The following is an 18,304-nucleotide window of genomic DNA, read 5'->3' on the forward strand; positions in this document are numbered from 1 at the left end:
GAGCAATGCAGGCTCTGTATTTTATTTGCATTGTTATTCCAGTTGCACAGGAATAAGCAACCTTAAATTCAGTATAATGAATGAGCCCTTTAATCAACTTTTATATGGACAATTGACTGATTTGAAAATTTTACTAAATAAGCAAGATGATCCAGAGCATAATCGCCAGGACACACGAGCCTGGCAGTTTTGTGCAGCCCATTATGGGGCGAGTAGATACAGGTAACAGACCTATGCTCTGGTGTCATTTCTGCACAGGAATGCCTCTTACACTGAGTATTTTATTTTTTATGAGAATTGAAGTTATTCGTATTCCTGTGTGTTCCTCTTAGAAAAATTAGAAAATACAAATAAGCAAAAAAAAAAAGGAAAAATAATTCCACATCACAGCCTCTTTTCCTCATGATACGTATCTATCTATCCATCCATCTACCTATCTAAAATGTAGATCAATCTGTATACTTCCAGATTTTTAAAAAAATATATAGTTAAAAAATAAGCATATGTAGATAAGCTATATACTGTGTCACATTTATACTGTCTGTCTTCCAGTACTAGCTGGTGTCTCTTGTGGCAATGTTTACTGTGATTGCTGATTATAATAACAATTCCAGAAACTCTTGATGTTTCATGTTTTCGGTTGTGAGCGTTTGAGTCCTGTGCTTCAGTGATCCTTGTGCTTATCCAGCATTTCAGCATTTTCCCAAAGGCTGAACGTGCAGAGAGTGGGTCAGAGGTTAAAAGGGAGCTAAACTCTAATTACTGGTTCACAATAGTATTTTTTGGATTTCCCCATTCAGAGCTCTAGGGATCTGTCTTCTGCTCCAACTTGATTCTGTAGGGCTTTCAAAAGTCACTTCACTTAATTCCCCAAATCCTCAGAGGCTGATAAGCATCATTGATGGAAAAACAAACTGATATTTAAGTCACTTAATCAAAAGATTAGCCAGAGCTAGAGTTGACACCCTTTCATTCCAAGTTTGTAGCATCTCCTGTTAATTTCACTCCACCTCTCTGCCTCAGGAAAGGGAACGTTGTACAAATATTTGCATGTTCTATGCAGCCAAGGCAACCTACTCTGCAGTAAATAAAACTTCAATGATCACATCCTAGCTGTCCTCCCAGAAAACATTTACCTTCCTTGAATAGTGCCCAAACATATTTTGAGGGCAAATCTTTTCTTTTCCTTCTTCTTTTTTCATCTGCCCCCGCAGCATATGGAAGTTCCCAAGCCAGGGACCCAGGGATCAAATCCGAGCCGCAGCCAAGACCTACACCACAGCTGTAGCAACGTTGGATCCTTAACGCCGCAGTGGGAACTCCTTGAAAACAGATCTTAAAAAAATTCCATACAACTTGAACAGAAAGAATACCCTCAGAAAGCCTCTTTAAATATTTTTAAAAGAGAATGAATATATGAATCATAAAAAAGTTGTCTCTCACAAAAGATACAACAGTACTTAAACTGTTGAAGAGGAGGAGTGTTGCCTTTTGAAGAGGTTGCACTGAGAGTATTTGTTTTGGTTGCTATGATGCTGCTGTTTCCATAATAATTTTTATATTCATTATAGCTTCAGAATCAGTTTATGAGGTACACTAGGAAAATACTCCCATTATCTCACGGTCTCTCTACCTGGTATTTGAGCAAACCTAAATATATCACCCACCTTGAACACCTATTTCAACTGGCTCCAAACAATGTTTACATCTTAAAAAATGAAATGGAATAAGAACAGTGCTTCCATGAAATGATTTGCTACCCCAGAGGCTGTTCAAACCATGTGTACCAGGCCATGAAGCCAGTTCTGAAAGGGAAGTTCCTAACACATTCTGAGCAAAGGCAACATTGCCAGTGAGAACAGTAAAGATACATTCCAAGCTGCCTACTTAGAAAGAGATAAAAAAATATATAATAATTTGGATGATGAGTTCTGGCATGTTGCTCAAACGAGGAGTTTTGATTACTGTGTATGTTGATCCAGCATATAGGCTTTCTGTATTATTTACAATAGCTGTCATCCTTTTCATCTGCCAAATCAACAGGTGAGTTTCTTTGCCACTAGAAAATGTATATAAGGAGCTACCCTTCTAGAAAGACCATAAGGGTTGACTAATTCAACAACAGGGTTGTATTGGAGCGATATAATTTCTGCTGTGTTTGGTTATGAGAATCTGCCTTTTCTTTGTAAACATGAAAAGTTTGTGAATCAGGTACATGTAGAGAGCCAAAAATCAATCTGTCTTTAATCCTTCCACTCACTGTTAACAGATCTGCAGTCCCCTAAAAGAAGAGAGAGACATAAGATGTATAGAAATAGAGGGGAGAGGCAACAGAGCAGAGTGGGGGAACAGAGAGCTCTCTGAATCTGCCTGCACATCTATTCCTTTTTCTACTTTGACTAAGACAAAGCATGGACCAAAGGCTGCTTTTAAAAGCCTTTGAGTAGGCACTTATTCTTATACCAGTAGAAGATGCACCAGTAGAAAGATATGTGAGTGTGGAAGGGGCCATCCTTGTGGGATTTAGAAGTTACTTACAATATAAGGAGGCTCAAGAGTCCCTGTGAAGCCTGAACTTTCTACATTAATTAGTGAAGGCAGGAGGTAAAGAATGTATAAAGACGTACAAAACAAAGACATAAAATTTTTTCTAGAGAAGAGAGGTGATTCACAATTCCATCATGGCTTCACGGGTTAAGGATTTGGCATCGTCACTGCTGTGGCTTGGGTTGCTGCTGTGACACAGGTTTGCTTTCTGGCCTGGGAACTTTCACATGCTGTAGGCACAGCCAGAGAGAGAGAGAGAGAGAGAGAGAGAGAGAGAGAGAGAGAGAGAGAGATCAATCATTCAAATATACAAACATAATATTTGTTCTTACTACAATACATAGTGATTATTTATTTGGAGGCAATGACCCACATTATTTATATTTTTTGACAAAAAAGACCTTATTAAAAATAGCTAGAGGGCTAATGATGAACAAATACTTAAGTAACTGATGAAACCACAGAATATTTTACTGAAATGCAGTCTTTCACTAACATCCTGAAGAATAATAGACAAATATTTGTAGAGTGGCTTGTTTATTTCATACTCATCTTTTTCTTATGTATCTTAGATCACAACTCAACTTACTTTTGTCCTTGGATAGAATACAACTTTCAAAATGAGGCATTATGTGTATGTATGCATAAATAATATATAGCATATGCAATAATGTAATATTTCTCACTTATTGGGTACTAACAGGGCTTTTCTTTCTCCCAAGGGTGACTATGTTGAGTTGTGAATACTTAAATATACTGCTTTGTGTGAAATGTTACCTTATATTGGTCAAAGGGCATCATACTTCAGAAGAATGTTAAAAACAACAGAGCTTCCTTTTGCATATGAGCTTAAATCCTCATTTTATTTCTGATTGTGTTTGTAATGCAACAACAAAAACAGTCATTTAATTGGCCTCTCTGTAAAGCAAATTATCTGTGTTCTAGGTCTTGAAGTGGTCTTAATTAGACAGGTACCCTCTCGAAAGGGATATGGAAATATCCAGTTGTTGTGCATAAGACCTAACGATGGCATTACTGAAGGTTCCAAGGAAAATGTATTTCTGGATAAAAAATAACAGTCACTCCCTTTGTGTGACATTAGTCTCCTAAAGAAAAAACTTAGGGATTGAAGAGTACATAGAAGTTCAGATTCAAATAATTCAAAAACATCTGAGTGACTTGGCTTTGCTTTTCTCCAAGCATGTCTTTAAGGCAGTTGAGTAAGTGCTGGGAATAACTGAGTGGGACATTTCAAATGAAGACTAGGTTTGAGAACTAGGAGTCAGGACAGCAGAAATAGAAAAGGATCTTAACTCCTACATATAACAAGGCATGCAAATGGAACTTCTAACAACAAAGTGGATCAAACTGATGTAGTCAGTACCCTTCATGCTACAAACACAGATAGATACATGCTGGATAAAAGCAATAACAACAACAACATAATAATAATAAAAGCTGAGCTTAAAAAGTGGAATAACTAAGTGTGAAAATAGAGAAGTAACCCAAAGCCAGAGCAACAGAGCAAGCTGTATAGACTTAGGCTGCAGAGAGTTTGAGCGGAGCTCTTGCATAAAGCATGGAAGATTAGATAGCTACCCCAACCATGGAAAAGAGATGAGAAAACTAAGGAGATAGCAAGCAAGTTTTCTGGATGCCTGAGGCTACACATGAAGTTAAAAAAAAAAGCAATTATAAGAAATAAAATCCCTTATGTTAATTTATTTTACTATTGTAGCATTGGAACCACAAGTTGAGAAATTATTAAAACTTTTGAAGTCCTCAGTGAAGTAAATGTTAAACTACTATACATGGATAATTCCATAAAACAGAGCCATTAAGACATCTTAGTACCCTAACTGAAATGAGCTCATAATTAAAATTATAAATTATGTGAGAAAATTACACATCATGACAGAAAGCTAGCTGGTGCAAGAAATAGGAGAATTCATACTCAAAGTACAGAAAATAGAACAATCTGAAAGATTTTATATAATAAGTGTACTTAAAGGGCTTTTGAGCTTAATGAAGGCATATAAACCATAATACATATGAACTGATGATACAGAAAAGAACCTGTAGATTTGAAAAAAAAATCAAGTAGAACTTCTAAAAATAAAAAATGTTATGAAAATTGTAAATAATACATGGCTTAAACAACATATTAAGTACAGGAAGGAGATAAATAACCAACCGGAAGAGGTAACATACAGTAACCTAGTGTGCTGACCCCAAAGATAAAAGGATAGAGAGTATTGGCTGAGAAATATGGAGGACAGAATGAGGAGGCCCAACAGAAAGATAAGACAGAGGCAATAATACAGGATATAACACCTAGTTTTATATAGAACTGAAGAAATATAAAAATACCTACATTGAAGAAGCACATAGGTTATAAAGAATATGAAATACATTTACAAACAGACATCCTATGGTGAAAACTATAGAAAAAATTTAAAGCATAGACAAAACTGTAAAAACAGCCAGGGAGAAAAACTAATTGCATGCTGACAGTTATCAACAGTAGACTGCAGAAGAAAGTAGAAAAATAGTTGGGAAGTTTTGAGCGAAAATAATGTAGAATTCTATACCAAGTTAAACTATAATACAAGAGTGAAGATAAAATATAGACATTTTCAGATGCACAAGAACAGAACATTTATGATTTAAAGACACTTGCACTAAGAACTACAAAAGAATGTCCTTCTGGAGGGAGGAAATTAAACTCTGAAGAAAGGAGTTAGAAGCAAAAAAGCACAGAGAACTCAGATATTGCTGAAGGTGTTGATAAATCTGAATAAGCACTGACTATAAAAATAAAATTCGTTTGAATGATAAAGTGGAAGCAATACATCCCACAGTAACATCATGGAAGATGAGGGTTTGGTGCAAAGGAAGAGTAGAGTCTATGTTGTTTAGGGGGATAACATAAACATTAATTTCAGACTTTGTTATGTATGTTTGCATGTTAAAAATGTAAAGGCGGTAAGTAAAAAAAAGTAGAAAGAAATCAAGTCAGCAACCAGTAGCGGGGGATGAGGGAATTAAGAAATTCTATCAGACAATGATAGGAAAGAAAGAAGAAAAAAATTAAAAACAAAATAAAAAGATTAAATGTTTAATGAATGAATTTTATCAGACTTTCAAGGAACAGATAATTAGTTTATTAAAATTACAATATAGCTAAAAAAGAGGAAAAGGTGTTCACATTTCTTGAACTTAGTAAAACTTTGATTTTAAGATTGAGAATAACTGTGCAATAAAAACTTAATATCAGTTTTTCTTACGATCACTAGTATACAAATCCTAAACAAAATACTTCTTACCTGAATCTAACAATGAATTAATGTGTGATTAGTAAAATTTTGTCTGAAGAGTGGAAGTGGTTCAACCTCAGAAAATCAATCAATGTAACTTACTCCTTTCATGGACTAATGGAATAATCACATGATTGTCTTGATGGATGAACAAAAGCATTTTTGGATAAAATTCAACTTCTCTTTATGTTAAAACTTCCAGGTAAACTGGAATAGAAGGAAACTTCCTTAACTTTATAAAGTCTATATGTCTAACACTACGTGAAAATTATAGTAATGGAGAAATTTTATACATATAGAGTCCCATTAAATTAGTGACAAGAGAACTATGCCTTTTATCATAGTAGATATTCTTACCAAAGTTTCATGAAAAGAAGTTATAACATATGTCAGAGTATAGGGAAAATAATACAGCTGTTTTTATTTGTAATTGATTTAATTGCACACCTAAAAAGCCAACATTATCAGCAGAAAATATATAACAAAAAGTAGAGTTTGCAAAGTTGTTATATATAATGTCAACCTACAAATATCATTCATATTCTCATAGCAGTAATAAATTTAAAATAAAAGAGAAAATGTACTACTCTTTAAAATTTACAATTATTTATAATTGTTAATTATAATTACTGTTTACAATTTATTATTCAAATTTATGGTGTATCTAACAACATATTTATAAAAATATGCCCAAGATATTTACAGAGAAAATATTCAAGTTATATTAAAGGACATAAAAGAAGATCTTAATAAATCTTAGAATGTTCAAAGAGAGTTCAACCTAATACAGCAAAGGTGTCAATTCTTCTAAAATTATTGTATATGTGCAATACAATCCTAATCAAGATTCCACTGAAGTTTTCATTTGTTTTGTAGATATGTGGGGATAACTATTTTAGTATACCAAATGAAGAGAAATAGAGCTGAATCTCTGCACTCTAGATGATTTAAAGAGCCCAGTGGTAAATATATGACCGTAAAATTAATAGATGAAAATATAAGGGAATATTTCTGTAGTGTAGGGCAAAAAAGACTTCTTAGGAAAGATCCTGAAAGTAAAAACTATGAGATAAAGACTGATTGTTCTGCTGAGGACATACAAAGTGAACAGACAGATGAAAGTTTGGAAAAAAATTTGTGATGTCTAAAATTGTCAAGAGGTTAATAGTTAGAATTCATAAAAAACCAAAACCACTGAGGAAATTTAGGAAATCCAATAGAAACCTGAGCAAAATAGGAGTTCCTGTCATGGCTTAGTGGTAACAAACTCAGCTAGTATCCATGAGTGCCTGGGTTTGATCCCGGGCCTCACGGTGGGTGGGTTAAGGATTGGTGTTGTGATGAGCTGTGATGTAAGTTGCAGATGAGGCTTGGATCTGGTGTTGCAGTGTCTGTGGTGCAGACTGGCAGCTGCATCTCCAATTTGACCCCTAGCCTGGAAACTTCCATATGCCATGGGTGCAGCCTTAAAAAGAAAAAAAGAAAATGTTGTGGTAGCGTATTATGAAGTAATACATAGTATTTAGCTTAAACAAACAAGAGATACATATAGGTACACAGATGGATCATAAAAACACTATTGGTTGAAAAATGTAAGAAACAATGAGATTTAAGGCACAGTGCTATTTATGTAAATTGGAAGAATTACATATCAAAACACAACTACTTTTTCTGTAATCATGTTAGGCTTATTAAGGATGAATTCTAATCATATGAGATGGGTAATATATGAAGGAGGAAAATGGAAAAAAAAAAAACCCCAAAATTAAGTATGTGCAACTAGTGGTAATTTGATATAAAATGAAAAAACCTGGTTTATTCAACTCTTTGCCCTTGAAATTTGATTCAGATTGTGGAAAAGGCAAAATCAGATGAAAAAAATTCAAGAATGTCAATAATAGTAATTGTAAATAGATTAAATTTGTTAAAAGAAAATCTCAGATTGAAAGGACACTTTTTTTCTGTTTATGAGTCAGATTTTATGGCTAAAATCTGAAAGAAAGTTAGAAAATGGAAAAAGCACATAGACAAATTGCGACTGAAGGAAACTTTTTATAATACTAACAACTAACTAAATAGATTTTTAAGTCATAGAGAAATACTAGGAATAAAAAAGATAATATGCATGAAAGAATTTACCAGTAGGCTATCCCCAAATAGTGGCATAGCAAATGTGCTGTATTATTAGGTGCACTTAATAACCTAGTTCCAAAATATATAAACTAAGACTGGACAGAAATGCAAGAATAAATTGATAAAGTACACAGTCATAGTGCAATATTTAATAGACTTCTTCCAAAATAGATAAGTAGAAAAACATGGAGTTCCTGTCGTGGCACAGTGGTTAACTAGTCCGACTAGGAACCATGAGGTTGCGGGTTTGGTCCCTGCCCTTGCTCAGTGGGTTAACGATCCAGCGTTGCTGTGAGCTGTGGTGTAGGTTGCGGATGCGGCTCAGATCCCGCGTTGCTGTGGCTCTGGCGTAGGCTGGCAGCTACAGCTCTGATTAGACCCCTGGTCTGGGAACCTCCACATGCCGGGGGAGCGGCCCAAGAAATGGCAAAAAGATGAAAAAAAAAAAGAAAAGAAAAACATGTGGAAGAGTTTATCAACACATCTAACAAGATTGATTAATATATATATGTATATATATAGAGAGACAGATATAAATATATAGAAATTTGGACATATTCCTGCCCCTTAAAAATATAGAGAATACATGTTTTTTCAAAATACAGGTGAAATGTTTATAAATACTCACCACATACTAGGTCAAAAATGAAATCAGTATATTCCGAAGAATGGCTATCATATGGACCATGCTCTTTGATCATAATTAGCTTTTTTAATAATAAAAAGACATTAAAGCAACAACCCCTTTATATGGAAACGGTAAGCAATGTACCTACACATAAAATGGTGATTCTATGCAAGGGCTTTTCTGTTTTTGAGTAATGGATAAATTCAAGGACACTAAGGAATGCATGAAGCATAATAAAATCTGTGTAAGAGTAAACAAACCTTTATATCATTCGGCCCTCAGAGCACTCCCAGGGTAGGTGTTTCTGTTTTCAGTTTTACTGATGAAGAAACTGAGGGTCAGTAACTTGCACAGAGTCACACAGCTTATAAGTTGTGCAAGCAGTATTCACATCCATTTTCTTTTCTTTTCTTTTTTTTTAAATAGCCACACCTGGGGCATACGGAAGTTCCCAGGCTTGGGGTAGAATCAGAGCTGTAGCTGCAGACCTATCCCACAGCCACGGCAATACCACACTTAAGCCACATCTGCAACCTACACTGCAGCTTGTGGCAACGTTGGATCCTTAACCCACTGAGCTAGGCCAGGGATCGAACCCGCATCCTCATGAATACTGGTTGGGTACATAACCTGCTGAGCCACAACAGGAACTCCTATTTTCTTTAACACTGTAATAGAAAGAGACATATAAAAGGACATTAACTCTAAAGAGGAGAGGTGAAATGGCTGATCTGTACAAGTTGAAGGTGACTCATCATTCACTGGGCAGTTTTTCTGGAAGTAACATGTGGAGGCCATGTGCCAGCTTTTTAAGGAGTTGATGCTGTGTAATCAGGCCTTCCCAGAAGAGAGACTAGCTCTATTTTTGTTTCCAAAGGCATTTTGTCAACTGTAAGTCATGTAACAAATATTAGATGTTATCATTCATGTTATGTGTTGCCCAGAAGTCCTTTGCTTCCTGGAAGTTTTATGGAAAAAGTTCAAATTGTATTTGTGATAAATTTTCAGATAATGTAATTTATGCTAAAAGAGTAGTAGTGTAAGAACTTTACTAGGAAATTTTCACTATCTTTCTAGACTGGAGAATAAAATAAGGTGATTCACATCAAATTTTTTGTGTATGGGTTGTCCTTTTTAAAAAAATTTAACCATTTTTAAAATTATAGTTAATTTTACAATGTTGTGTTAGTTTCAGGTGGACAGCAAAGTGATTCGGTTATACATGTATTCTTTTCCATTATAGGTTATTACAAGATATTGAATATAGTTCCCTGTGCTATGCAGTAGGTCCTTGTTGCTTACCTCTTTTGTATATAGTAATGTGTGTGTGTTAATCCCAAATTCCTAATTTATTCCTCTCCCCTTTCCCCTTTGGTAACTGTAAGTTTGTTTTCTATGTCTGTAAGTCTGTTTCTGTTTTGTAACACATCAAACTTTCAAGTAAGATAATAGTACTATTCTGACTACTTTAAAATTTGCCGAAAGGTAGATTTTAGGTTGTGTTCTTACATGCACAATAACAATAAACAAAGAGGGCAGGAGGAAACTTTTGGAGGTGGATGGATATGTTTTTGGAATGGTTATAGCGATGGTTTCATGATATCTGCAAACTCATCAAATTGTATACATTAAACATGTACAGCTTTTGTATCTCAATAAAGTGGTTAAAATAAAACAAAATTCCAAAAAAAATTATGTGATTTCTGCCAGATCCTACGGTGTACTGCTAACCTGGGGTCACTTTAATTTCTCAACTTAGGGTATCACCTATAGACAGGGAGGTATAAAATTGGACTTGAGATCTGAAAAAAAGAAGAGAGAAATGTAAGATACAATTTTCTCAGGGAGTCTATAATTATCATTAGTATTTCTACTGTTAAGAAAATTGATCCTAAACTTGGAAATAAAATAAAAGGATGACAACATGTCCTTTCAGTGTCATACCGGAATATTGTCTAAGAGTGAATTGATTCTTTCAGGCAGCACAGCCCAAAATGACTCTCTGTGCTGATGAAAATGTCTATATGCTGCCCCATATAGTAGCCATCAGCCACATGTGGCTATGGAGCACTTGATGTAGCAAATGCAAATGAGAAACTGAATTTTCACTTTAATTAATTTAAACATGTGTGTAGTGGTTCCTACATTGGTCAGTGTAGCTTTAGCGGAATGTACCTCTGACTTACTATTTACTGTTTGGTTTACGAGTGTTTTGTGGAGGATTTTTGCATTTATGTTCATCAGTAATATTGGCTTGTATTTTTCTTTTTTCCTGATTTCTTTGTCTGGTGTTGGTATCAGGGTGATGCTGGCCTCATAGATTGATTTCAGAAAGTGTTCTTTCCTCTGAAATTTTTTGGAAATAGTTTCAGAAGGATAGGTGTTAACTCTTCTCTAAATATTTGGCAGAATTCACCTGTGAAGCCATCTGGTCCTGGGCATCTATTTGTTGGGAGTTTTAAAATTATTGATTCAATTTTAGAACTGGTAGTTGGTCTATTTTCTATTTCTTCCTGGTTCAGTCTTGGGTGACTTACTATTTACTGTTGATTATGGCTGAGACTCTGTGAAGTTACATCTTTATTCGTAGAAAATTGATGATATGAAAAAAGACTTATTTGGTAGAGATGTGAGTATTTTCCATCTAGTAGAAATGATAACCCCCAAAGTTAAGATTATTTAACTCATTAATGAGGGAATCAGCAGGATGGGTCCAGCTGAAGTATGATGGCAGTGTTAGATACAGGTTAATATCCTACAGTTTTAATTATTGGGCAATAAAATGATAACTTTGGGGGTTATATATGGAGATTTCCACACTGCATTATTGAGGTTTGGGCATAGCAAAAGAGATGGCAGGATAACTATACCAATATAAAATAAGCAAAAAGAAACCAACCAACTGGAATGTAACATGTAAAACACAGCTGAAGAGAATCTAAAATTAAGCCTAACACAAGGAAATGAAGAATATGCCATACGTGTGCTTCATGCTCTGGAAAAATCTAATAAGGATATGAATTTGATAAAACAAGAGCCCCAAGGTATTATATTAAATCAATACAATTAGAGGGAAAGAGTGATTGAAGTGCCAACACAATTCCATTACAGATAACAAATAAACCCCAAACAGCAAGTGGCAGAATAGACAAAGCTTAAAATCAAATCACTAGCATGAAGGAGAAGCTTGAGTTAGTGAATGTGAAGACTGAAAAAAAAAATAAACTAAAGCAATTAGAGAGGAGGTGTCCTCTATGGTCAAGAAAGTGTTCCAAATAGGAGTCCTGTCCCTAACAAGAGAGAAACTAATACCTGGAAGAGAAAGTGTTCTGAACAATAACTCAAGATTCTCCTAAAATAAAATAAAAAAGTAAGGAACCAAAGGACCACACTGAAAATACTATGCCAGGGAAAAATATATGTAGCTATCTAGATCAGGACATATTCTACTTATAGCTTAAGTAGCTATAATATATTATATATATATCAGGACATATGTAACATATAACATGTCAAAACTGTCAAAAGTGAAAAAACAGAAGTTGAATTAAAAAAAGAAGTACTTCTGGGGAGAAGTAACGCAACTGCAAGAGGTCTGTGCTTGGGATGGCTTCAGACTTCTTTTCCACATACAGCACCGGGAGACAAGGAAGCAGCGCCTACAGAGTCCAAAGGAGTGTGGGAGTGTGTGCTCCCCAGATAATATTGTTGGTCAAGGTTTCGTTCATTTACAAAAGCAGCAGGTAAACAGTCTTAAAGGTTAAAGAATTTATGAAATATGATACCTGTGATTCCTTTGAAAAAGCACTCCTTGATAAAAACCAAACTGAAACATACCAAACCAAAACCAAAACAAAACAAAACAAAAACAAACAAAAACAAACAAGCAAAAAAGCCAAAGCCAAAACAAAACACCAAACAAACAAACAAAAAACACAACCCAGCCAGTCAAATGGCAAAATCAAAATAATGAACTCAGAAATGGAGAAGGTATGATAAAGGCACATGCGGGATCACTGAACCCAAAGAAATATTGACTTAAGAATAAATAACTAGGGGATTATGGTTGTGTGGTGGAATGGAAATATTACATATTTTAGTGAAAACAAACAGTAAAATTCCAAGATAAATGTGGATGAAGGGAAAAGAGAATGAAGGAGGGAAAACGGGAGCAATTTTAACATTTCATCTTCTGTAGCAGAGAGTCAGTTGATAAAGTTGAGACATGGGGTTAAGAATAAGGCAAATATAATGGTTCCAATCTCTTAATGTACTTCGTAATCTTTTTTTTTTTTTTTTTTTACCCAAAGAAATATAGTATTTTAGGGTAAATAGTCACTTATTTTGCAGTTTAGTAACTTCCTTTAGCTTTATTTTAGATTACTATACTTCATGTACGATTATACTTAATGCTTCCAGTTAAAATATCATTTATATTCTAGTCCAGTTGTCATAAAATTATTTCTCTCCAACTCTGCTTGCCTGCCTGAGGGGCAGTATGTTTAGAGCAGAGCTTTTCAACTTTATTGTGTGTGTGAATCATCTGGGGATGGTGCTAGAAAGCAGGCTTGGGGCAGGGACTCACGAAATCTGCATTTTTAGTAAGCTCCCAGGCAGTGCTGCTGCTGTTCCCACCTAGACCCTACTTTGAGCAGCAAAGATGTGTATGAGCAGCTACTCTCGTCCCAGACTGCCTGCATTGGATTTCTGGTGCCATCTCTTACTAACTGCTTGACTTTGAGCAAGTCCTGGGCCTCAGCTTCCCAATCTATAAAATTGGGGTTTTACAGATTATTATTCCCAACAATAACCTGGAAAATGATTATGGATTATTATTTTAAACAAAATAATCTGTAAAATGAGAATAATAACAGTGCCTCCATGTAAAATGCTTAGAACAATACCTGACAACAAATGCTAAATATGTGAAAAATTGGTTCTTGTTACAGACCATATTAAGCCTGGAACACAAACCCAACCTCTCTCAGCTTCAGTTTCCCTATCTGTAAAAATAACTACCTCACAGAGTCATATAACAACTAGACGTGACTAATTTAAGATGCCTCTGCATGGTATCTGGCGTCATGTTTATAATACCAATAAAGCATAATACCAATGTTTATACTTAATTACATAAATTATAATGTAATGATATTTATAATTTCTTCCAATAACTCATATAGTCTTAGACCTACCAATCCATTTATTCATTTACCCGCTATTTATTTATTCTATAACTAAGCTTTGAGTGTTGCCTCTGCTTTAGAAGGTCCTAGTTCAAGCACTAGGATTATGTCAGTAAACAAGACAGTCCTAGCAGACCTTTCAGTTTAGGGGGAGAGAAGAAACAAGGATGTAACATGCAAAGCAGTAGTAAGTGTTGTGAAGAAAAGCGGAGGCAAATCAGGGCTAGAAAATGATGCTGGGGAGTTCCCATTATGGCTCAGGGTAAAGAACCCAACTAGGATTGAGGACACGGGTTCGATCCCTGGCCTCACTCAGTGGGTTGGGGATCCAGCATTGCCATGAGTAGTAGTGTAGGTAGCTGCAGCTCCAGTTCGACCCCTAGCCTGGGAACTTCCATATGCTGTGTGTGCAGCCTAAAAAGACTGAAAAACAAAACAAAACCAACCAACCAAAAACAAACAAACAAACAAACAAACAAAACCCAATACTGGGGTTGAGGAGAAGGATTATTAGACGTGGGGTGGTCAGGGGAAGTCTCTTGGAGAAAGAGACAACTGATCAGACACCCAGATGAGGTGAGGGAACAGACCCTGTGAAGTCCCAGGAAAAATATTTATATCAGAGCTTCTCTTGAGGTAGGAGGTCAATGTGTCTAGTTCTGAGAGAACATGATACAATGCCAGGAGTTGGAGGCAGGGCCAGATCAGTGCTTTCCAACCCCCAAATTGTAGTTCATTAGTGGGTTGCAAGCACATTAAAAATCAATTTTAAAAAATGAGTTATCAGAGTGCATAGTATATAGTAAAGATAAATATTGGTTTGGGGACCCAAACATATGTGTATATATGTGTGTATGTGTTATGATTTAAAAATAAATTTTTTATGACCACACCCACAGCATATGGAAATTCTTGGGCTAGGGATCGAATCTGAGCTGCAGCTGCATTCTATGCCACATCTGCAGCAATGCTGGATCCTTAACCCACTGTGCCACAGCAGGAACTCCATAAATTTCTTACTGTGGATACCAGTGCAAAAAGTTTCAAATATACTGGGCTAAAGTATGTAGACCCTTGTGGTCTGTGATAAGGAGCGTGGGTTTTATTCACAAAGGCAAGAGACCTCTGAAGGAGTCTGAGCAAGCAGGGGAGAGACGTACAGGGATTGCTGTTTTCAAGCTCTTTAACTGCCATGTGGAAAGCTGAATGAGGGGAGCAAGAGTGAGAGAAAGCAATGGTGATAGCTTTTTGGCAAATCACCTCTTACCTATAGCACCATGGTAGGCAGATAATGTCTCCTCAAGCCTCAAAGGTGTCCAATTCCTAAACAGTGGAACCTGTGTTATGTTACATGGCAAGAGGGACTCGGCAGATGTGATTCAAGTTGACATGGGGGGAGTGTCCTGGATTATGGGGGTGGACCCAATTTAATCACAGGTCCTTAAATGTGGAATAGAGGCAGAAGAGAAGGTCAGAGTGATGCAATGTGGGAGGCACATGACCTGCCGATTCTGACTTCAAAGATGGAGGAAGAGGGGAATTCCCACTGTGGCACGGAGGGTTAAGGATCTGGTGTTGCTGCAGATGAGGCATAGGCTGCAGCTGTAGCTCAGATTCGATCCCTGGCCCAGGAACTTCCGTATGCCACGGGTGCCGTCATAAAATTAAAAAGAAAAGATGGAGGAAGAGAGGTCACGAGTCAAAGGATGTGGGTCTGTAGAAGCTGGAGAAGGCCAGGAGGCTGGAGCTTCCAGAAAGCAACTGGACACCTTGATTTTTAGTCTGGTGAGGTCTATGACTTGTTAATCTATAGAATTGCAAGGTAATACATGTCTGCTTTTTCAGCCACTGCATTAGTAGTAATTTATTATGGCAGCAATGGAAAACTGATACAAACAAGTTGCCTCTTAAAACCATCTTCACTACCTCCCTCATCACAGACCTCTTCAGAGAGCCAACATGAGATCTGAATTTAAGTTTCCTTAGCTGTGCTACCTGTCCCATAGAACCCCCAACTCCTTCCTGATCTCTGCTCTATGTCTGGTTTCCATTCTGCATTTCTGGTACCTTCTTTCAGTTATTCTCAGAAGGGAAAGCCTAGCAGTGAGGGCATGCCGGTCTGAGATCTTTGGTCGTCAAATAGGGATATGGAATTAAGTTGAAGGAAAGGAGGACAACAGCTGAGGTTGGGGGAAGACTGCAATGAATTTCTTTGGCTTTTGAGTTTTCATTTAAATATATTAAAGCAAGTGGATTATCTCATAGCTTCCAGCATTCAGTGATGAAAAATTGGTGATTACTTTGCTTTGGGTTTATTGTAGCAAGGGACAATGGTTTAATTTGTCCAAATTCAAATATAGGGCTTAGCGAATAGCTTTAAATAAATTCTATAAATGTGTGGGCAGTGCTGGAGCCAGCTTCTTTGTGCTGTGTCACTATTGATCAATATTACTCAAGCTCTCTACTCACCATATGGTTTTCAAATAGAAATGAGGTGTCATCATTTTTATTATGAAAGACGTCATTGGATTGATCTAATGACTATATTAAGGATAAATTAGTCACGAAAACTTATTCAGTAATAATGTAGCATTGAGGAGGCTCTTTCTAATTGGACAGTGTTTCACACAAAAACCTCTCTTAATCCTCACAAATATCTTGTTTGGTGGGAATGACAGTGTGAGTGAGCTCTTGCAGATGACAAGCAAGGGACTTTGGGAGGTTACTAGATTGGCCAAAGTAAGTGGCAGACACTAGAACCCTGGCTGTCAGATTCTGAATTAGCATCTTCACCAGTTCCCTCTGATATCCTAAAAAGGCTCATCCTTGTGTGGTATCTTGGGGGAAATGAGCCCCATAAACTTAGTAGCATGGACACTGAAGTGCTCCAGTTTTTAAATTCTTTCTAGCCATTCAAACAGAGACTATAGCATCCCTACTTCTTGGTAAATAGTGAATAATGAGTACAATTTAACCACCTCTTGGTGGTTAGGGTGTATTGCTATCAATGTCAGCTATTGTATTGTGAGGTCCTTAAAAAACATTAGGGTTGTCAGTGCCTGTCAAATGTGATTCTACATGGCCAGGCTTTTATTATATTGTCCTTTCTCTTCAGGTGTTTTTGCCTTCCTGGAACACCGGCTTCTAATACTTCCTTGTTTTCTTCCTGAAGAAAGTTGCTTGGGGGACACATCTCACCTATGGAACAAAGTGCTTGGACTTTGTGACAATCTCCCTTATTGAATTTGACCCTGGGTGTTCAGGTTGTCAGAAGTCTAATTACTATTCACATTGGATTTTGCTATGAAAACACAACTAATGCACTCTTGAAAAAAAGTCTATGGAGCTTATCTTAAAAATATTGCTTACGATTTTATCTCATATCAATTTGATGGTAAATGTTGAATAATACACACATATATACTACAAATGTGACACCTCGGAATCTGTCCTCATATGAGAATTTCCTCTATAGAGCAGCAACCAAATAATATAGTTTAAACAGAAAATTGCAAAAAAACAGGATATTGTCAACTTAATAGATTGTTTTAATTTATTATTTCTGTAAATTCCTTATCCAAGACTTAATAATCTTTGATCATGCTCTACTCTGCCATTATAAAAAAGGTACTAATTTTTTCTTTGTTAAGTAGATCAATAGTGTTTACATGTTAATCTTAGAACACAATTCTAATGCATGTTTTTCCTCTAAAGCTGTTTGAACTTTACAGCCACTTTACTGGTTCTTATTAAAAATATTGAAATAGTATTACTGAGAGAAATTTCTTAACTTTGTATGAGGTGGTTCACTGAATACATAAAGTACTCATATCCAGGAGAGTTTTAATTGAAAACATTTTTAAAAGGAAAAATAAAAACCATGTAAATGTGCAAAGAAATAAAAGTCACATTACTTTGCAAAATGTAATTTCATAATGTAAATACCATCGATGACAGAAAGCTATTTCTGGGGGAATTTGCCTATGGTGGAAAGGAGAGTATAAGAATGAAGTAAGGATCCGGTGTTGCGGTGTCTGTAGTGTAGGCCAGCAACTGCAGCTCTGAGATTTGACCCCTAGCCTGAGAACCTCCATATGTCACACCTGCAGCCCAAAGAAAGAAAGAAAAAGAAAGAAAGAAAGAAAGAAAGAAAGAAAGAAAGAAAAAAAGAAAGAAAGAAAGAAAGAGACTTGGTTCCAACCTGTGTGAATCATGCCTGATGGGTGATGGCAGAGTGGCTCTTAAGCTCTTGATGCCATCTGAGCCATGCTCCTTACTACTGCTTGAAGTCACTTGAAGTTCTTCCTGGTTTACCACCTCTGCTGCAGGACCCGTGCTGAATAAAGTGCTGAGATGCAGGTTTCCACTGAAAACAGCTCAAAAGAGGATGTTGACACTTGACACATTTTAGACTAATTTAAATATCACCTGCAGATGTTTTTCTTTTATCCTCTTGATGAGTCTGTTTACTGATCCATATCCTTGCTGACCTT

This window comes from Phacochoerus africanus, chromosome 5 (genome assembly GCF_016906955.1).
Source record: "Phacochoerus africanus isolate WHEZ1 chromosome 5, ROS_Pafr_v1, whole genome shotgun sequence".
Lineage (NCBI taxonomy): Eukaryota > Metazoa > Chordata > Mammalia > Artiodactyla > Suidae > Phacochoerus > Phacochoerus africanus.